Raw genomic sequence first — 19,081 nt, 5'->3', positions numbered from 1 at the left:
CCAATCCTTAATGGTTGATTTTCCTGGGACAGTGTCCGGAAACTCGGCATCAAGCCAAGTTTTTGCTTCAATAGTATTTTTTCAGCAATATTTTATCAACACGCGAAATTCCTCTTTATCCATTTTTTTTTCACAATAACAAAAGTTGCTTCACTGAAAATGCTATAATTCACAAACTAGTGATCCGACAGCTGCCAAATTTATACGCGCATCTTTTGACGGTTAAGGTTAATTAAAAAACGTATGGATTTAATTCTAGTAGAACCATCTATGTGTTAAGCCGAAGACCTTTCGATTAAATTGTTATTATAGGTACACCGAGGCTTCGGATACCGACTGTCACCCAGGAAATCAAGAAAATTGCAAGAAGACATGAGGACAGACTCCACTTTCATGTCAATATCGAAGCATTACAACACTTGGATAACAATAAAACAGGACATAGATTTAACAAAATCACACCATTTGGTCTTGTGTAATGTAGTGAGGTGCATTTTGTAGAAAAATAGCAGTGTTAATGCATAAACATTATTACACCAGAGACTAAGATAGGACCGATGGGTCCTTCTAGATACATACCTTGATTTAAGTTAATGTAAAGACAAATTGTACGTTAGACGGCAATGTAATAAATATATTTTAATATTTGGTTTGAATTAGTTAAACTTAAGGAAGACTGGTATGACGATTAATTTTCGTTTTAAAAGAGCAATAACTTTTGATTCGATAAACTAATAATTCTATCTTTATTTTTAGAATGTTCTATAGACTAATACTTTTTAAACGTGGCTTAATGTGTGTTAAAAATGTTAAAATTAAGCCGCAGGCATAAAATGCTGCTTGCACTGAAATATGTTGACTTACGGTATTAGTTATAATTTCCCAATTACACCCGTAATTAAATTATATCGAAAAAAACACTTTCCTAAAAATTTCTCCGTATTATTCAACCCGTGTGTCTACTTACTCCTGCGTTTGAAAATTCAATTTACCCTGACACAGAGTTATTACGGACCCCGGCCTAATTGATCCGTCCTTTACAAAAAGTAATTCGCCCTTTTTCACGGTCGACGGAAACAAATTTACAATAAATTAAGAATCGAACAAAAGCGCGGTTTATAATTAATACGAAATCCTACGCGCTTTGAATCGTCAATTTTTTTCGGTCCCGTTAAATATCCTCTCCGAAGTCTCCACCACTACCACGGAGCTCCGTTTGATGTATCCGCAAATGGCCTTTTTACATACGCACAAAGGAACGTTGACTTTTACCTCACGAATTCAATCAGATACATATTGTTGTGTAAATGGGAAGTACAATATCTTTGTATAAAATGGCGGGTTGTTGAAAGAGAAAAAGAAATAAACGGTTGAAAAGCGCTCGTCGACGCTGGATTCGGTCTCGGAACGTTTGACTTGATTACGTTTGGATGAAAGGAAATGTTGTCTTCTTGACGCTTATTGTTCCTATGTATAATATTGAACAAATAGAAGCTGTATAGAAAGTTTATCTGATTAGTTAGGTCTTCGGGTCTTTAACAAAGAATTTCGGTTTCAAGCAGGGGAAAACATCACACCAATACCAATTTAAAATACAACGAATCCACAAAATTATCATTTAAATAACAATTAATGAGATATTTGGGTCTGAATAACGTAAAATTTAACAGATCTTTCAATAACGCGAAATATAAAACAAATATCGTTCATTTTTATCAACAATATTTCGCAATTTTTCGGCTAGAGCTATGATGTCATTTGTGCGAAAAGCAACATCCAGCTAATGTATTCTAACTAAATGATATACAATCAACAATAGATACAAACACGTTTATCAGCTCGAAATAACTATAAAGCCAGTTTCTCCAGTTGTGAAATAACTATTGTTTGTTTTTTGTTTTGTTTCTCGATATAATTTAATTACTATTATAATTGGGGAAATATAACCTGGTTTATTGAAAGAACAGTCTCGATAAACAATCATAATGTTGACACATATATTTATGCCTACTGAGATTGAAACATACTCTGTGATGTTCTAATCAACAACCTAAATGGATTAGAAACTGGAGAATAGAGCTTAAAAGCTCCAAATCAATTTCAAGTTGCAATTAAATAGCAAAAACTGATTATAACACTTGATAGGTAACCGATTCCTCATGCATAATCAGCGAAATACCTCGGTGTCTTTCTCGATCATAAGTTAAATTTTAGACAAAAAGTAGAGAAGATTTAATTTGAAATCAAATAAATGTTCTGGTTTTTAAAAAAACTGGTTCCCCTAGTTGATATTGGAGAACCTCTTTTTTGCCTTCGGAGCTTATATCAGTAGCATCAGCGATTCAGACTGACGAACTTCAATTTTGCCTCGATTGCTCACAGCTTACACTTTCGGCTAAAACTTGGATGTAAATAATAAAGCACTCACTATACTTATTACTAATTTCTTAATCAACTATTTACATTGCTGTTTGAAATTATTTCTTGTTATGCGTTAGGTGAGATCAGAATTGTAAGTTACATATGAAACTGATACTAAGCTAAAATATATCTTCAAAAAATAAATAAGGAACTCACTAAAAATTAAAAAATAATCAAACAAATAATTTTTTATTTTTAACACAAGAAAAAACATTTTAAAACCGCTGTAATAACTAAATAAAAATAAACAAAACTTTATTTAATCTATCTACTAAACGTATTTTATATTCTACTATAGGAGTCTTATCGACCGAAAAAATATCGATATTTCTATATATTGATATATTAAAAAATACGGATATACCGTTTCGAAGATGATCAAGCGTAATAAACCCGAGTTTTTGCATCGATATGTGACAATGGATGAAACATGGCTCCAGCATTTCACTCCGAAGTCCAATCGAAAGTCATCCGAGTGGACTGCACACGATGAACCCGCTCCAAAGCGGGGGAAAACGCAACAATCGGCTGGCAAGGTTATGGCGTCTGTATTCTGGGATATGCTTGGAATAATTTTCAGTGATTACCTTGAAAAAGGAAGAACCATCAACAGAGATATTACATAGCGTTATTGGACCGTTTGAAGGACGAAATAAAGCTCATTTGAAGAAAAAGAAAGTGGTGCTTCACCAAGACAATGCACCACATCACAAGTCAGTGAAAACGATGGCAAATGTCCATGAATTTAGCTTCGAATTGCTTCCTCATCCACCGTGTTCTGTAGATCTGGCCCCCATCTCCTGTTCTCAGATCTCAAAAGAATGCTCGCTGGGAAGAAATTTTCGTCGAATGAAGAGGTGATCGACGAAACTGAGGCCTATTTTGAAGCACAGGACAAATCGTACTACAAAAATGGTATCAAAAAGTTGGAGGGTCGCTATAATGTATCACACCCTTGAAGAGAATTATGTTGAATAAAAAAAAACTATTTCGATTTTCGAATTTCATTATTTTTAATATATATATATTATTATTTTAAAAAAATATCGATATTATATATACACACAATTTAGCTTAATCGTTCACACAATTTAGCTTAATATCTACCTAAACCTATTTATGTATATACAATATTATTTTAACTACTACTAACTGATCCCTTCGAAGTCGGTACGAGCAACAAATTATATGTATTTTGTTCATAATCTATTTTTTGTATATGTCACAAAATCATATTAATATTTTTGTATTTTTTGAGCTCTACCTAGCGACCCGCTACCTCCGAGTGTGAGCTGAACGCTCTCACCACTACATCATAGAAGTAGTTGCCTCCAATATTTATACGAGTTCCCAAATAATATAGTGTTTAAAATTGACACTAAATTAATTTGCACTAAACGACTTCCGGTATTCCCTTACATCAGTTCAGCAATAATATTATACACAAATATCTGATTATTTTAGATAAAAATATGTGAAAACTTTGTACGTGTCTTTTTTGAGGGTTTCCCTCAATTTTACGCCATCAAATCCAATGGAACCCCCTCGGAAGTGCACTCTTTCGAATCAAAAAGGAATTTTGAAAATCGATCCATAATTGACGGAGAAACCTGCGGACATACAACCTCCTCCTTTATTGAAGTCGGTTAAAAAATAATCAAATTTATCGTTAATTCAATCTGTCAAGGAAATGCATGGTGAATAACTGTATCACCACTAGATGAAACTATATTATACATATTTTATGAAACTTATATCAGTTTTTGATCTATAATAACCATGTCGACAGTAAGGAAATCCCTAAAATAAAAACTTGAGCCTGTTCAAGCAAGAACGCTATCTCCAAACAGTATCTGTGTTTGACGAACTGCATTTATTAAATGACTAATGCCCCTACACCGAACAAGCTCCAAAAACTAATAACCGATGGAATTTAGTTAGAGATAAGAGAATGTTTGCATTAACGAAAATACTTGACAGGTTGATAACCGTGTAAACCGTTTAAACTATCTTAGAATTATGCGTTGTGTTGAAAGTTCAATGATAATTAAAGGTAACAACTAGGGCACGTTGGAGAATATATTTAAACTTTGATAACGGACACAACGAATAAGAAATATTTAGCTATTTATAATATGTATTTGTCACAATTAACGATGTTAATTTGATTGAAGTTCAATTATATAGCACTATTCAAACAAAAACAAAAGTAGATATAAAGGCCAACAATGAGTTTTTATACCAGAATATTAACCTTTGACCTTTCAAACTGAAGCAAATACTGTAATAAACTTTCTTTATTCTGTTTTGTTTTTCTTGCTCATAACGAGAAAAAATATTTACTTGATTTATACAAAAAGACTACACTGAATTATATAGATGTTTACAATAAATGAAAAGAAAAAATGAGAAATGTTAATGTAAACAGAACAGATAGAATCGAGCTTTTGGATTAAATTTAATTAATTAAAAGTGTGACTGCAATGCATAAGTCAAAATCTCTAATAATTAGCCTTGGGAACTATGGACTGAAAACGACTATCGACTATTTAGTAATTGACTACTTTTTACTATCGACTGCTTCAGTCGCTATTTTTTGGTTCGACTGATTTTACTATTTTTTACCAGTGACTGTATCAGTCGTGTACTTTTAATTACTGTTTTTGGTTCTATTAGTTTCAATTGACTGATTTTTAACGGTCCGGTTCTGTCGTCCTAGCCGGACTTTGACAAAAATTTACCCAATTTATGCTTACATAGATTTATATGTAATATATATAGTTTTATGATTTTTTGGTAGTTTGCTTGTAAATAACAATAAATTGTATATTAGTATAGCAGCATTTTGGAACGATATCTTTCAAGATTGTTAATTTAAAAGGGTAAAAAGATTAAAATTGTGAATGATAAATAGTAAAATACTTTTGACTGTTTTTATGGCAATAATAGGTAATATTTCTATTACTCTTTCAATTTTTGTTAAAAATATTTCCGTTCAATAATAAATGAATTAGTTTTTTTCTGTGATTAGATATGTGTAATTTTTATTTAGTATTTATGGTTGTTGTACACCTTTAGTTTTTAAGTTTTGTTCAAGTTCTATTGTATTGTCTATATGTATAATAGTATATTATTTAAAAATTAACGTATTAAAATACGATAAAACATTTGTGGGCTATTATTCCATTCCTTTTTAGAGATCCACAGAACGTTCAAATATAAAAGCAATTCTGGTTCGTTTAAAATGAAATTATTAATTGCATGTTAATAGTATTCAGTAATATTTTTTTCCTTTTCTTTTTTAAAGTTAGTATGTGAAGGAATATGTACATCTCTGTCTCGGTTATACTACCGTTGATTTAAAATTATCTGCTCTAAGCAATTACCTCCGTCCTTTCCTATCTCACAATTAGTACAGGAAAGGGTTCGTACATCTTCGTCTGACATGACGAATTGAAAAAAAAAACGGTCGAACCGTGCATTTGACGGAAAATCGTAATTACTGTTTACTGTAATTTACTGTAGTAATTACAAACGAACGTTTTTTGACTATCTAATGTTTTGACTGTTTTGCGACTATCGACTGTTTCGACTGTTTTTAGTCGATAGTTTCCAACGCTCCTAATAATATACACTTGGAAAACCGAAATTTGAAAATGAAGACTAAAATTAATACACGTTTTTTAGAAGTTTTATAATATTTTGAATAATTTTTCTGTAAGGCTTATACAGAGCTAAAATAGAATATAAGAAATAGAATGTAAGAAATTCGAGTTATGACACTACTGAGATGTTCTTAGAACTGAACTAGTTCAACAACAAACAAAAATTCAATATATATATATATATATATATATATATATATATATATATATATATATATATATATATAGCTGAACAAAATATAGTTAAGGCATATTATATTGCTGAAAATAAGAAATATTAATGTAAATAATTGTTAAACAACCTAACATGACGTTTTGATATTTCGCTACAAAAAATAACAGTTTTTCATTTAATATTATTGTGTTATTCAATATATGCCGACGCTGATTATGTAACACTCAAAATTGCATATTTGACTTTCATTACTTTTGTTGTTTTGAAAATATGACAGGACTTAAGATACTGGCTTCGTAGCGCAGTGGTGTTACTATGTTTTTCAGGCAATTTACGGATTCTATCTCGAAATAACTATATATCTTATTAGGCTATTCATGAATCAACCCATTTTTTGACACGTCTATAACAAATGAAGAATTCACTAAACAAGTCACGACCGATATGTCGAAACAAATATTAATCAAAAGGAGTAAATACTGGAATATATGGCCGGTAGCAAATCCCATTTTAATTAATTAAATTAATTTAACTCCCATTAAGAATATAAATGAATAAGAAGAGTTCACAATTGAAGTAATGGACTTATTTTTTTCAATTTACAATTTTTTAAAGCATTTTTTTATATTTCGGGATTTGACATGAAATAAATATTTTCTCAATAAAGTTATTAAACTTTATTATTTTGTTTTAAAGTCCAGTACATAATAAAACAATCTTAATGATGTGAAGAACAATTTTCTAGAGACGAATATAATTGAATTAAAGAATATCAGTGCGTATATCAGTAAGTTTGGTTGAAAAATAATATATAAAATATTTCACGTCAGGATTTTTTGCAAAATACAAAATTATTATAAAAATATGGAAATTTATTTTAAACTTGAAATGATAATAATGAAAATAAAATGATGAAAACAGAAAAAAATCGTAACATAAACACGAAATTAATTTCTTACCAGCCTAAAAGTTTAATTTAATTCAAACACTTAATCATTTCATAAAATTTAAAACATACTCTTCATCCAATTCATTGGAAATCAAACACCTCCCAAAGAAATTAGGGAGATAATAACAAACGAAAACAAGCTGTTTATTTCCAATCTATTAAAAACTTGCTCAAGATTCTACAATTAGTCAATTTCTTCATCAATGCGTCTCATCGAGCTCATACAAACCGAAGGTGTTATATTCGACAATGCCTTTTTCCATAAATCCAGAGAGTTCTAGTTTGAATATCCTCCCCGACCTGAATATCTATTATAATAATTCATGAAATAAATATTTTCTCAATAAAGTTAGTAAACTTTATTATTTTGTTGTCCTTTCCTTTTTGTTTTTGAAGTCCAGTACATAATAAAACAATTTTAATAATGTGAGGAACAATTTTCTAGCGACGAATATAATTGAATGAAAGAATATCGGTAAGTTTGGTTGAAAAATAATATATAAAATATTCCACATCAGGATTTCTTGCAAAATAAAAAATTGTTATAAAAATATGGAAATTTATTTTAAACTTGAAATGATAATAATGAAAATAAAATGATGAATACAGAAAAAAATCGTAACATAAACACGAAATTAATTTCTTACCAGCCTAAAAGTTTAATTTAATTCAAACACTTAATCATTTCATAAAATTTAAAACATTCTCTTCATCCACTTCATTGGAAATCAAACACCTCCCAAAGAAATTAGGGAGATAATAACAAAAAAAAACACCGGCCCTCATATGGAAGACACTTTAATTTGTGCGTAAACTTCGAGACATATTTTTTACGTGTTATACGGAGCATCTGTGAAAAGAAACCGGAAACGTTTTTTTCCTTTCCTCCCCCTTTTTTTTCTCTCTTTTCATCTTTTCGATCCCATTAAAAGCAAATTTACTTGCTATCGGCACGATATAATAGGACCCTTTTCTAACTGGTCTCGATTGTCGTGAATAAGATACAAGGGATTGATAAATGAGAAACAGAAAGCGAAAACTGATTTTCCGGTATCGTTTTACATTTAAATGAGTATTTATTATCGAAATATTAATAATAGTTAGTTGTCATGTATTTTGATCAGCCATATCTATTGGTAAAAATGTGAAGTATCAATGTAAACAACTATTAAAGAACCTAACCTAAAATAACAGTGCTTCATTTAATATTACTGAATGATTCACTATATTTTGATTTGAATGTTTTAGAAAGTTATAGTACTGCTGCTCCGTTATATCTCAATTGTCGGTTTTAGTTTCGGTTATTTAAAAATGGTGGGTTTGATGTCACCTACAAATAACAGCCTGAATGATCAAAAATTCTAGAAAACAATAGATACATCAGTTTGTATTTCCCAAATTAAAATAAAACTAAACTTCTTAAATTACGCTATAATCTCCTGGGTGTTCTCCAGTACCTATATTGTTTCCATGTTGCTCTGATGTAATAACTTTATTTCATATTTTAAGATGAAATCTCGGATACCAGCACGGTAGAGCTTATAAAGGAGTAGCCCCAAGACACTACCCTGGGGAACTCCAACTGAATAGGTTTAAGTGTTGACAGTGCTCCTTCATCATAGATTCTAAATTATCTGTCGAAAAAATATGACTGAGCAAGTAAAATTGGTCAATTTAATTACAGTAATTATTATCTGAAAATTATTTTAACAGGAATGTTGGGCTCAAGCAATATTTAAAGCTTTGCACAATCAACATATTTCAAACAGCTGTTGTAACATTTCTTGATCGAACATTGAAATTCTACACGATTTATTATATCTAATCAACTTACATGGTATTAACTATATTGGTATTAAGAATTTATTAAAGGGTCTTTATATTCCTATCTCATAATTTCTGAATATTTATAAAAATAAAATCCATCCCGAAATATTTTATTCGATATATAACATTGGTTAATATATACAAAAGTTGAGGCCATTACTTGTTGACTTAATATCTAAGGATTATATTCACAGACGCTTTCGATAGAAAAAAATGTTTCAACATTTGTATAATCAACATGATTTCGTATAGCCAATGTAGAGTTCCTTGAACTAGCATTTAAGTTTTACACAATGTATTATAGTTAATCCATTTATATTCCTATTATAGCTTTAAACATTATACCTAAAAATTCCAAATAATTCTTCCTTATGACTTTTGATTTTGACACAGCATATTGTTGACTTATCAAACCAACAGCTTAAAATATAATTCCCGATATACCAAACGTCAAAAAATATACTGTGAACGATTGATAGAAAATGTAAAAAGCTTTAAAAATAACCTCTTAACGACCAATGCTAAATCTATTTTTAACTATTTAAATAGTTATAAAAAGTTAAGGTCAAACAATTAAATGATTACGATATGCTGCTATAAGAACTTGCATTACTATATGATAATAATCTGTCAAGTTCAAGTCAATTCAAAATAGCAGTGACACGGGAAACGTCGCAATGTTGCCGCAGCTACCCCGAGTTTTAGTACATTTAGGTTCTAACATATAACAACATTTTAATATAAATAACATAATTAAACAAATATTCTATTAAATATAATTTATTTTAACATTATAGTACATCAAATACATTTATTATCGAAGAACTTAAATCTACAATTAATTTTACAGCCACAATAATTTATAGGTTAGAGTTGTTTTATTATATATACATCGAGCTTTTTTCCACACTAGTATCGGTAGGGTTCTAGACGCGTTTTTGTGTGTAGTGGTATCCCCCGAAAGCCTAATCCACTTAATTAACCATTGTATATCTGAGTAATGTATTCTACTTTCATTAGAGAGCATACTTTTGTTTTACGCTTAGTTCTTGTTTCTTTCGATGCAATGTATCCTTGTAAAGTCATTATGATATTATTATATTTCTCTTTAGTTTGTCCTGTTAGTATCTGTATACATCTTTCTTGATATAACTACATTTAACTACTGCATTCTCCTTAATGGATTTGCCATATCTGCAAAACAGTTAGTATTATTTCTCTACTAATACATGTTAACCAAACGTTCATGTATATTCTGAACAATAACACACGTGCTCATAAAGATTTCACACTCTATAATACAATTCCCTACAATTAAAGTATATTAATTGTATACTGACAGTGGTTTCTTCTTTCATCACCCTGTCTGGGTAATCGTCAGCATTGAATCATAAACCAACATTCACAAAGTTTTATTCAATCACATTCACTTTCAGAAATACTAGTCAAGTTAATAACCAAGCTGTTTATTTCCAATCTATTAAAAATTTGCTCAAGATTCTACAATTTGTCAATTTCTTCTTCAATATGTCTCATCGAGCTCATACAAACCGAAGGTGTTATTTTCGACAATGCCTCTTTCCATAAATCAGACAGTTCTGGTTTGAATATCCTCCCCGACCTGAATATCTATTATAATAATTCTTTGCAATACCCTATATTAACTCAATAGGATTAAATTCAAATGCAGTGATAGGGAGATAGGATAACAATACTCTGTGGCCATAACATTCGGTAATCTGATCTACTATGTATCTTTTCTCAGGCTTAAATCTAAAAAAGTAAATTACTAATAATATGTATATTAGTAAAAGTGTAATAATTTAAAATAGTTTATTAATTGCATTCCTTAATTGCAGCTTTTGTTGATGAACTTGTTAGGATTTTCTCCACCAGTGTACTATATATATATATGGTGGATATGGTGCATTGTACATAAGAATAACTGATCCAAGTTCTTTAAAAGCTGATTTTCAAACTACTGCAAAGACAAGTTATGGTTCATTTTTTCATGGTAGTCACCTTTGGACTTAGAGAAACACTAATTCTGCACCAGGAAGAAAACCATTCCTGTTTCCAGCATGAAGAACTATATGTCTGCAATGAATAAATGTTATAACTAACAAAACCTAATCGATAGTTATTCCAACGTTTACCTTTTTCCATGAACCTTTGTTGTCTTTACACTATAATTATTATCATCTTGCCGTGAGCAACCCAATGTACCATTTTGAAAAATTCACGACTCTTATATAAAATATATAAATTGATATAATTCTTTCTTGATTTTGTTATATGTTTTTAAAACTTATGCGTATTTTTTTAAAAGCAAACTCTGGAAGTTCCATTAAATCCTTTCGTGGGTTATCTTTACACCACTTAAATCATAAATTATCCAACAATGTATGAACGAATGTTCTACATCTCTCAAATAGCTGTATATCTTTTGGATTTTTGTGGATACTTTCCAGACTAACAATTTTCTCTGAAATAATCGTATTAAATTATGTTTCGATTGAAAAAACTACTTACTGTTCTATACATTTCGTATATTTGATCTCTGAAACACCAAAATTGATCTTGATTCGTCACCTATTTCGCATTGTATCTTTTTGGCGAATTTAAGGTTATATTGTTTCTTTTGACATATTTTAGTGACCGTGTCCGTACTAATATACAGTGCAAAATTTGTTTCAGTAAAAATCGCGGCGATTTAAAATTTACTAAAACCAAGCGTTAAAACAACGTTTGCCGGTTTATAACCTGTAATTATAATATTTTGAGGAATTTTCAGATATTTGGCAAACGGACAACTTTTTCAGGTTCATTCCGTTACATGTTCGAACTTCTCTAACAGCATTTTATCTATTTTCAAATAGAATAAAACGGAAAGGATAATATTGTCTGACTGTAAAACGAATTTATAACTTTAGACAGACATATAATGACACTCGTGTCACTGCTATTTTGAACTGACTATAAATAAAAAATGCTTTTTCATCGCTACACAAATTCAAAATAATAATAATAATATGTAGCAAAAGAAAATCACTTACCAATTAATATGAGACACTCGACATATCAATCAACTCACGGGAATTTCAATTCTAAAACTACCACTGTTGGTAAATACAAATGCTTAAGAGTTACGTAAAATAAAACACCGATAAGCCAACACATACACACTATCGTAACCGCTAATTGTGTACTGAAATGCAAACTATTTTCGTGCCAGTGTCAACAATGCTTTTGTTTCTGCGATGACCTAGCTATGATACGGCTCAATGAAAGACCCGATGATATGTTATCGATTAAAAACCACGTCAACATGACGTCCCGAGATTTCCACGGCGGGGAAAAGAGAAATCTGCTTTTTATCGGTTAATTTTTTATGAAAATTTATTCACGATATGCATCATTAGTATCGTTAATGTGTCGTCGTCGATGGTAACGAGACGAAGATCCGAATTAAGAACGGACCTGATGGAATGTACCGATAAACCTCGTCGATATTTGCATCTTGTGTCAATAGGCTAGATGACTATTCTTGAAAAACAACTTTATGACAATTCTGCCTATTTACAATAGCTGGAATTATATCTGCAAAAAAAAATTGATCTGAAAGAAAAAATGATGTTTGAAAAACTGCGCTTGTTTTGGTCGCATAAGACGTTTTGTATGGGTACAGGTCTTATTTATACATTATTTTAACAATTTTGTGTTAAAAACATTATCTAATGTATGTCGATAGTGTGAGGGTCCCTAATGTAATTATAAATTGGTAAAAGTTCAAATTAAATTGTGTACTTTTTTCCAACGCAAAGAAATATGATTAAAACTTTTAAGACGCAAAGTCTTAATGAATATGAAGATGCATGAAGAATATTTTTATTATTTTATTATTATTAAGATTTGAATGCCAACCAGATAGAAGAAAATGGGCTTTTAGCTGAACTCACTGAACATTCACTGTTTAGCGATCCTATATTCTCAAAATACAAAGGAAAATATTAATTAAATTCAAGTCCTCAAGTCTCACAAATGTCAATCAATTCCCATCATGGTTAGACTAAAAAAAGTCAATACCAAATATCTAAGTGCATTACATCAAATAGTTTGATGGGCCATATTTCACCAGGTTAAGGGCAAATGATACATATTTAATTGAAGAATATGATTTTATCAAGTTTCCACAGCGTAGTATGTGTGTGTTATGGCAAATAGAAGTAACATTTCGATCAATACTTACAGACGATATATGAACCCAAATGTTATCAGTGATGTCAAGTGAATTAAAAGGTATTAATTTAAACTATGTTTCATAATTAATGGGAGAACTTATGTTAAAGCATGTCTAATCACAGATTTTGCAAAGTACTTGATGAATTACTGCAGTTGCACGTGCTCACAACTTTGTAAGCCTGTTATTAAAATAAACTCCAAAATTATAATTATTGAATTTTATTTACCCAAATAATTGGCAACGTAATTTGACACAATACCGGATATACTCTTTTATCCACAGAGCTGCTAAAACTTTATGAAAATCAAACATCCATTATCAAATGTATATAATTTAATCCTTTTTTGTATCGTAGTTACAGTTAACTAAATTATTATCCTAAAATTTGTAATATATATATATATATATATATATATATATATATATATATATATATATATATATATATATATATATATATATATATATATATTGAAGTCTCCTTTTTATCAACGAGACTTTATCTGAACTGGATCTACTGTTTAACGTAACCCAGCCTGGTTACTGGCGTGACTGGAATGGTTATTCCTTCTCGGATTTTCCGCTGTTCCACTGTTATAAAGACATTTACAAGTACAGTCACAAATATAAAATACCTCCACGCTTCGCAGGATTCGAACCCGCGACTATCGCAACAGTGGGAGGACCGTTCTGTCGCCTTAACCAGTACGCCACCAAGCCAGTAGGTTTGTCATGGATACAATTTTGATTTGTCTTAGGAAATATAGGGCACTTGATTTCAATAATACTATTCTCACAAAACTATTCCACACTTTAGAAATATTACCTGCACTAATTAATTAATTTTCTTACCAAGAGCTATAGTATTTTATTCATATACAACGTTTGACAAGTCTCCGAACTGTTTAATATTGAACGTTAAAAGTATTCCAAATGCGAGGAAAACGAAATGCACGAATACAAATGGAAGCATGTCGATGCTCGCGAACGCTCATTCACATTTTTCAGTCACGTTTCCACATAACAATTTCTTTTCTTGGAATTTCGAAAGATTTTATTCGAGGATAAAATACGGTAACTTACAATAGCACTTTTTGCGTAATATTCTGTTTGTCAGGCTTTGTAGTACACATATATCGTTTTATCTCGAACATTTTTTTTATCACATTTTATGAGAAATATTAAGCAACTTATATTAAGCTTATTAAGGTCGTTTTCATTCAATTAACAAAAAATCTTCAATAAATCTTTTTGTGCAGATTTTTTATACATTTTTTGTTATGTATAAACATATTTTACATTTTTAAATGCCATATACGTCAAAAAATTGGTTACTCGCTGTATCACATATATTGTTACATCCAATTGAGTATAATACCTGATGACTACGGTAAGAGAATAGTATCGTTTACTTAAAACATGTTTCCGACTTGGCCTCACCAATTACAAAGCATGAACCATTTTCACTGTATTTCTATAGTATCATTATATCATACATCATATTGAACAAAAAGCGAAGCAGATTAAAAATGAAAACACCGTACGGATAACATTCCCAACTTGACCTAAAATCCATTGGTCTATTATAAAGCCTATTTTATGGGGCTCAAATAAGGGATTGCTCTAAAATATCAAACCATCTAGTTAGTAATCCAACGCTGAAATGAATTTACTTAAAATATGTTTCCGACTTGGCCTCACCAATTACAAAGCATGAACCATTTTCACTGTTTTCTATAGTTTTGAAAGTATCATTATATCATACATCATATTGAACAAAAAGCGAAGCAGATTAAAAATGAAAACACCGTACGGATAACATTCCCAACTTGACCAAAAATCAATTGGTCTATTATAAAGCCTGTTTTATGGGGCTCAAATAAGGGATTGCTCTAAAATATCAAACCATCTAGTTAGTAATCCAACGCTGAAATGAATTTACTTAAAATATGTTTCCGACTTGGCCTCACCAATTACAAAGCATGAACCATTTTCACTGTTTTCTATAGTTTTGAAAGTATCATTATATCATACATCACACTGAACAAAAAGCGAAGCAGATTAAAAATGAAAACACGGTACGGATAACATTCCCAACTTGACCTAAAATCGATTGGTCTATTATAAAGCCTGTTTTATGGGGCTCAAATAAGGAATTGCTCTAAAATATCAAACCATCTAGTTAGTAATGCAACGCTGAAATGAATTTACGAAGTTATCCCAGATTTCGCATCAAAACATGAAATAAGGTTACTAAATCATAGCAACGTGGAGGCGATGCGTACAGCTACTGAACAAGACGTAGGAAATCAAAAGACTGAAGTGAACCAAACCACACGAACTTGTATAGTGTATAAGCGTTTAATCTCAACATCAGCCTAACTAATCAAATTTAATTTTAATTTTTGAAATACATACTAATATATTTATCCCACACTGGTCCTGCTTGTGTATTGATTGCAAATACAACAAAATAATAGTAATAAACTAATTTGATCATATTTCATTAGATAAATATAATATTCTTGCTGTTCATTACCGTCACCAACAATGTAAATAAACACGGGAAAGATTCAATATATTTCGGTCACAACGAACATCATTGTGCCAAAACATTTAATATATTCAAACCAGTTCATCAAAAAAAACTGACGCTAACACGACCTCGCTTCGAATCCAATAAGATGATGGTAATCAATCATCTAAGTATGTCCTTCTGTTCCATTTTTAGGGAATACGGCACATAGTCCTTTTTTGGGAAGTTTTAATTTTATTCTTCAATGTTAATTAAATGTTAAAATGGTGTCAAATCTCTCGTTCCATATAATATATTAAACAATCTAGAATAATTAGACTTATGCCGTTGAAGCTTCAGCACAAAAAGCTGGAATGTAGTTCTGTAAACCATTTTAGATTAATTTTAGTCCTTTTTTACATGATATCAGCCTCCATATTTAAATGTTAATACTATGGTAGAAACCAAGAATAAAAATTCAACATAAATACATATAATCATAAATGTGCACTTAATTGTTATCTAATATGTTATAACTTTCATTAATATCCACATACAGATTAATAGTTATTTGAAATTCAGCTATAACGTCATCTTACATAAGTGTTATTTATATACTAAACGTCTATGCTAACAACCAACCATACGTAAGCACGACCAAGTAAATAGCTTTATTAACACAAACCCGAAATTTATTTACAATAACCAGCGTCTTTCTTTACAGCTTGTGGTAATCGCCACAATATAACAGCTGGTATAAAACACAATTTATCCAATAAAAAGGACAATCGATTAAATCATCACACATCCAGTAACTACGCACATGAATTACGTGTTGCGTGCAAGATTTGACTGTGCGGATATTTGGCGACTTTTATATGATTTACTTATTGGTAGGTAAATAAAAACGGAGAAAGCTTTACTTGTTAGTGCAGACTATTATATTTACCTTTTGTCGTTTATATGGTTACGCAATTTCCGATTAGACTATACATTACTTAGTTCGTGTTAAATATTGTCTAGTTGAGATCTTAAAATCTGCGACTTCATCATTGATTTCTTTAACTCACAGTGCACTGAAGAGTAGTGAACGCGAATAGCAGCAAGTGTTTTAAGAGAAAATCACTTGAGTCTGCTTGGATGCCACTTCCCATCTCTTTATTACTTCAAGGAATAAATAGTTTTATATTGATATAACGGACGTTTTGTCTGCATCATCTATCATTAATCTTTATACACTTATTTATACCAACCACGGTCGTCAAGTCCAGCTTTCGTCTTATATCAGGAAAGAGGAAAAAGAATCTTACTCCAGTAATAACAAAATACTTTCTTACTTGATGGTAATTATTCAACGTGGCTTACCTTAAAAGGAGAAGTAACAAAAAATCATCAAAAAGCCATATATTTCATTGATTAATGTTTTAATGTTCTTAATGGTAGATATAGAGAAATATTTTTTAAAAAATTAAGGCTTCTGCGAAATATTCTTTAGAAAACTGGCAATGCTTTGGGTGATATAACAAGAAATATTTCAAGAAAAATAACTAGATAAATCTCTAAATATTATATTTCAAAAATAAAATACAAGGAAATATAGTAAAACAGGTTCAATATTGAAGTAACATGGCTATTGTAATTGTTTTATATACAAATGGGAAATCTGACACCAAATAATCATTTTAGTCACACTAGTAACCAGCCTGGGTAAAACCAAATGTCTCCTGAGTTGTTAACAGAGAACAATACAGACCAATGACTGTGGTTGGGAACCCACAATCCATTTATACAAAAGTCCAGGATCTATCTATAACATGTTATAATTTACAATTATGTTTAAGAAAATAATTGAATCATCATATAAGAAACTCCAAAAAAGAAGGAAAATAATTGAATTTAAACTATGCAAACAGCATTTCGATATCCCTCTAACTAATATTATACTAATATTTCTAAATAATATTATCCCAAAGGTATTTATTATGCAATTTATTATAAATAAAAATATTTAATAAAATATTTTTCGGGATATGCCAAATAATAAAAGTCATGTAGAATTTAATTAAGAAAAATAAACAGATTAAGTTCAATCTTTACAAATTTTTTATGATACGTATCTATAGTAACGAGAAAGTTGCTCTAAAATAACTCACTTTCACTGGTGCTTCGAAACCTTCAATGATTGTTAATCGAAGGAAAAAACAACGTATTATAAATAAAATATAATTAATTGTATTTGAGCAGTTACTAGATTCCCCGATATAAAAACAATAAATTACTTCTTGTTTTATTAACTTTCAATTATTTTTGTTGTTCATTTCGTAACGTTGGTTATTGTCGTTGAATAATTTAATATTGTGTTGTTATTAACAAACAACGGTAAAAACTATTTCACAAAATTGCTTTTTCCATTGTTAACATTAACTACTTTTTAATACCAATAAAAATGTTAACGGTAATTTTTTTAACAAAAAGTTCATTATTGGGGTAAAAATATGTCACCAAGTGACGTAGTAATAATGCCAATTTTTTGCAAAAGGTACCCTCCTTCTCGTCAGCAACCAAGGTACTACTGTGAGCATTGTCACCAACTCGGCAAAGAAAAGAAACAAAATCGATTAAAATTAATTTTGCCGAAAAGAAATGGGTTAAACAACAAAAAATTAGTAAAATATTTTGCAACATAAACGGCTCTCTTTTTAGGGAATTAAAAAAACCATTGAATGGGTTTGGTTTCTTTCAGTCGGTTTACTAATTCGTATTTTAAAACAGTACGTGGAGTTTAGTTGATGGACTAGACTATAGACTTAGTAGAGGTTTCGAACCAGAGGTCAGTGATGACTTTCGATTAAAATCCTCTTCAGTATTCTATCGCTCATTTTATGAGGCCAAAATCATAACTGAAAATTTTGCATTCAGAGGTTTACTTTGGCTACTCAATGGATTTAAATGAAATTTCAATTCTTGAAGTATATACAGCTATTTTTATAGCAATTTAAGATACAATATGGTGTTGTGACACTAGCTAGCCGGAATATATATTTTTCTAAAAAAAAACGGACCTCAACAATAGAATTCCCTACACCATCTGAAACATATTAAATATTCATTTTTTTTAAACCACAATGAATATCAGCACAGATTAAATTACGAGTTCTAAGAACATCAAGAATCCCTACATCTCTCGTTTGACCTTCAAACAAATTTTGGCCAGAAGAAATTAGTCCAACGAAGCAATAATCGCAACGATGCTTCGCACAACTATTAAAAAACAGCAAGTGGAACA

At 30.3% G+C, this 19,081-nt stretch overlaps 1 protein-coding gene across 5 annotated transcripts in view; it reads right to left on the bottom strand.

Moving 5' to 3' along the window:
* LOC143202292 (uncharacterized) overlaps positions 1-19,081 on the bottom strand; it is a 157,834-nt gene that overhangs the window by 121,423 nt on the left and 17,330 nt on the right. For 2 of the 5 annotated variants that reach the window (XM_076413721.1, XM_076413726.1), the window contains exon 1: positions 12,094-12,247. The exons of the other annotated variants lie outside the window; for them this stretch is intronic. The gene's annotated coding sequence lies outside the window, so the exon portion shown is untranslated. Of the gene's footprint in view, positions 1-12,093; positions 12,248-19,081 lie in introns of those variants that run through there. 5 annotated transcript variants of the gene reach the window in all.

The sequence above is a fragment of the Rhynchophorus ferrugineus genome, unplaced genomic scaffold, assembly GCF_030347505.1.
Source record: "Rhynchophorus ferrugineus isolate W39M unplaced genomic scaffold, kcgeb_rfMv2 rfM9, whole genome shotgun sequence".
Classification (NCBI taxonomy): Eukaryota; Metazoa; Arthropoda; class Insecta; order Coleoptera; family Curculionidae; genus Rhynchophorus; species Rhynchophorus ferrugineus.
Note: the sequence above shows the minus strand (reverse complement) of the source record. Positions and strands in the feature narration are given on the sequence as shown.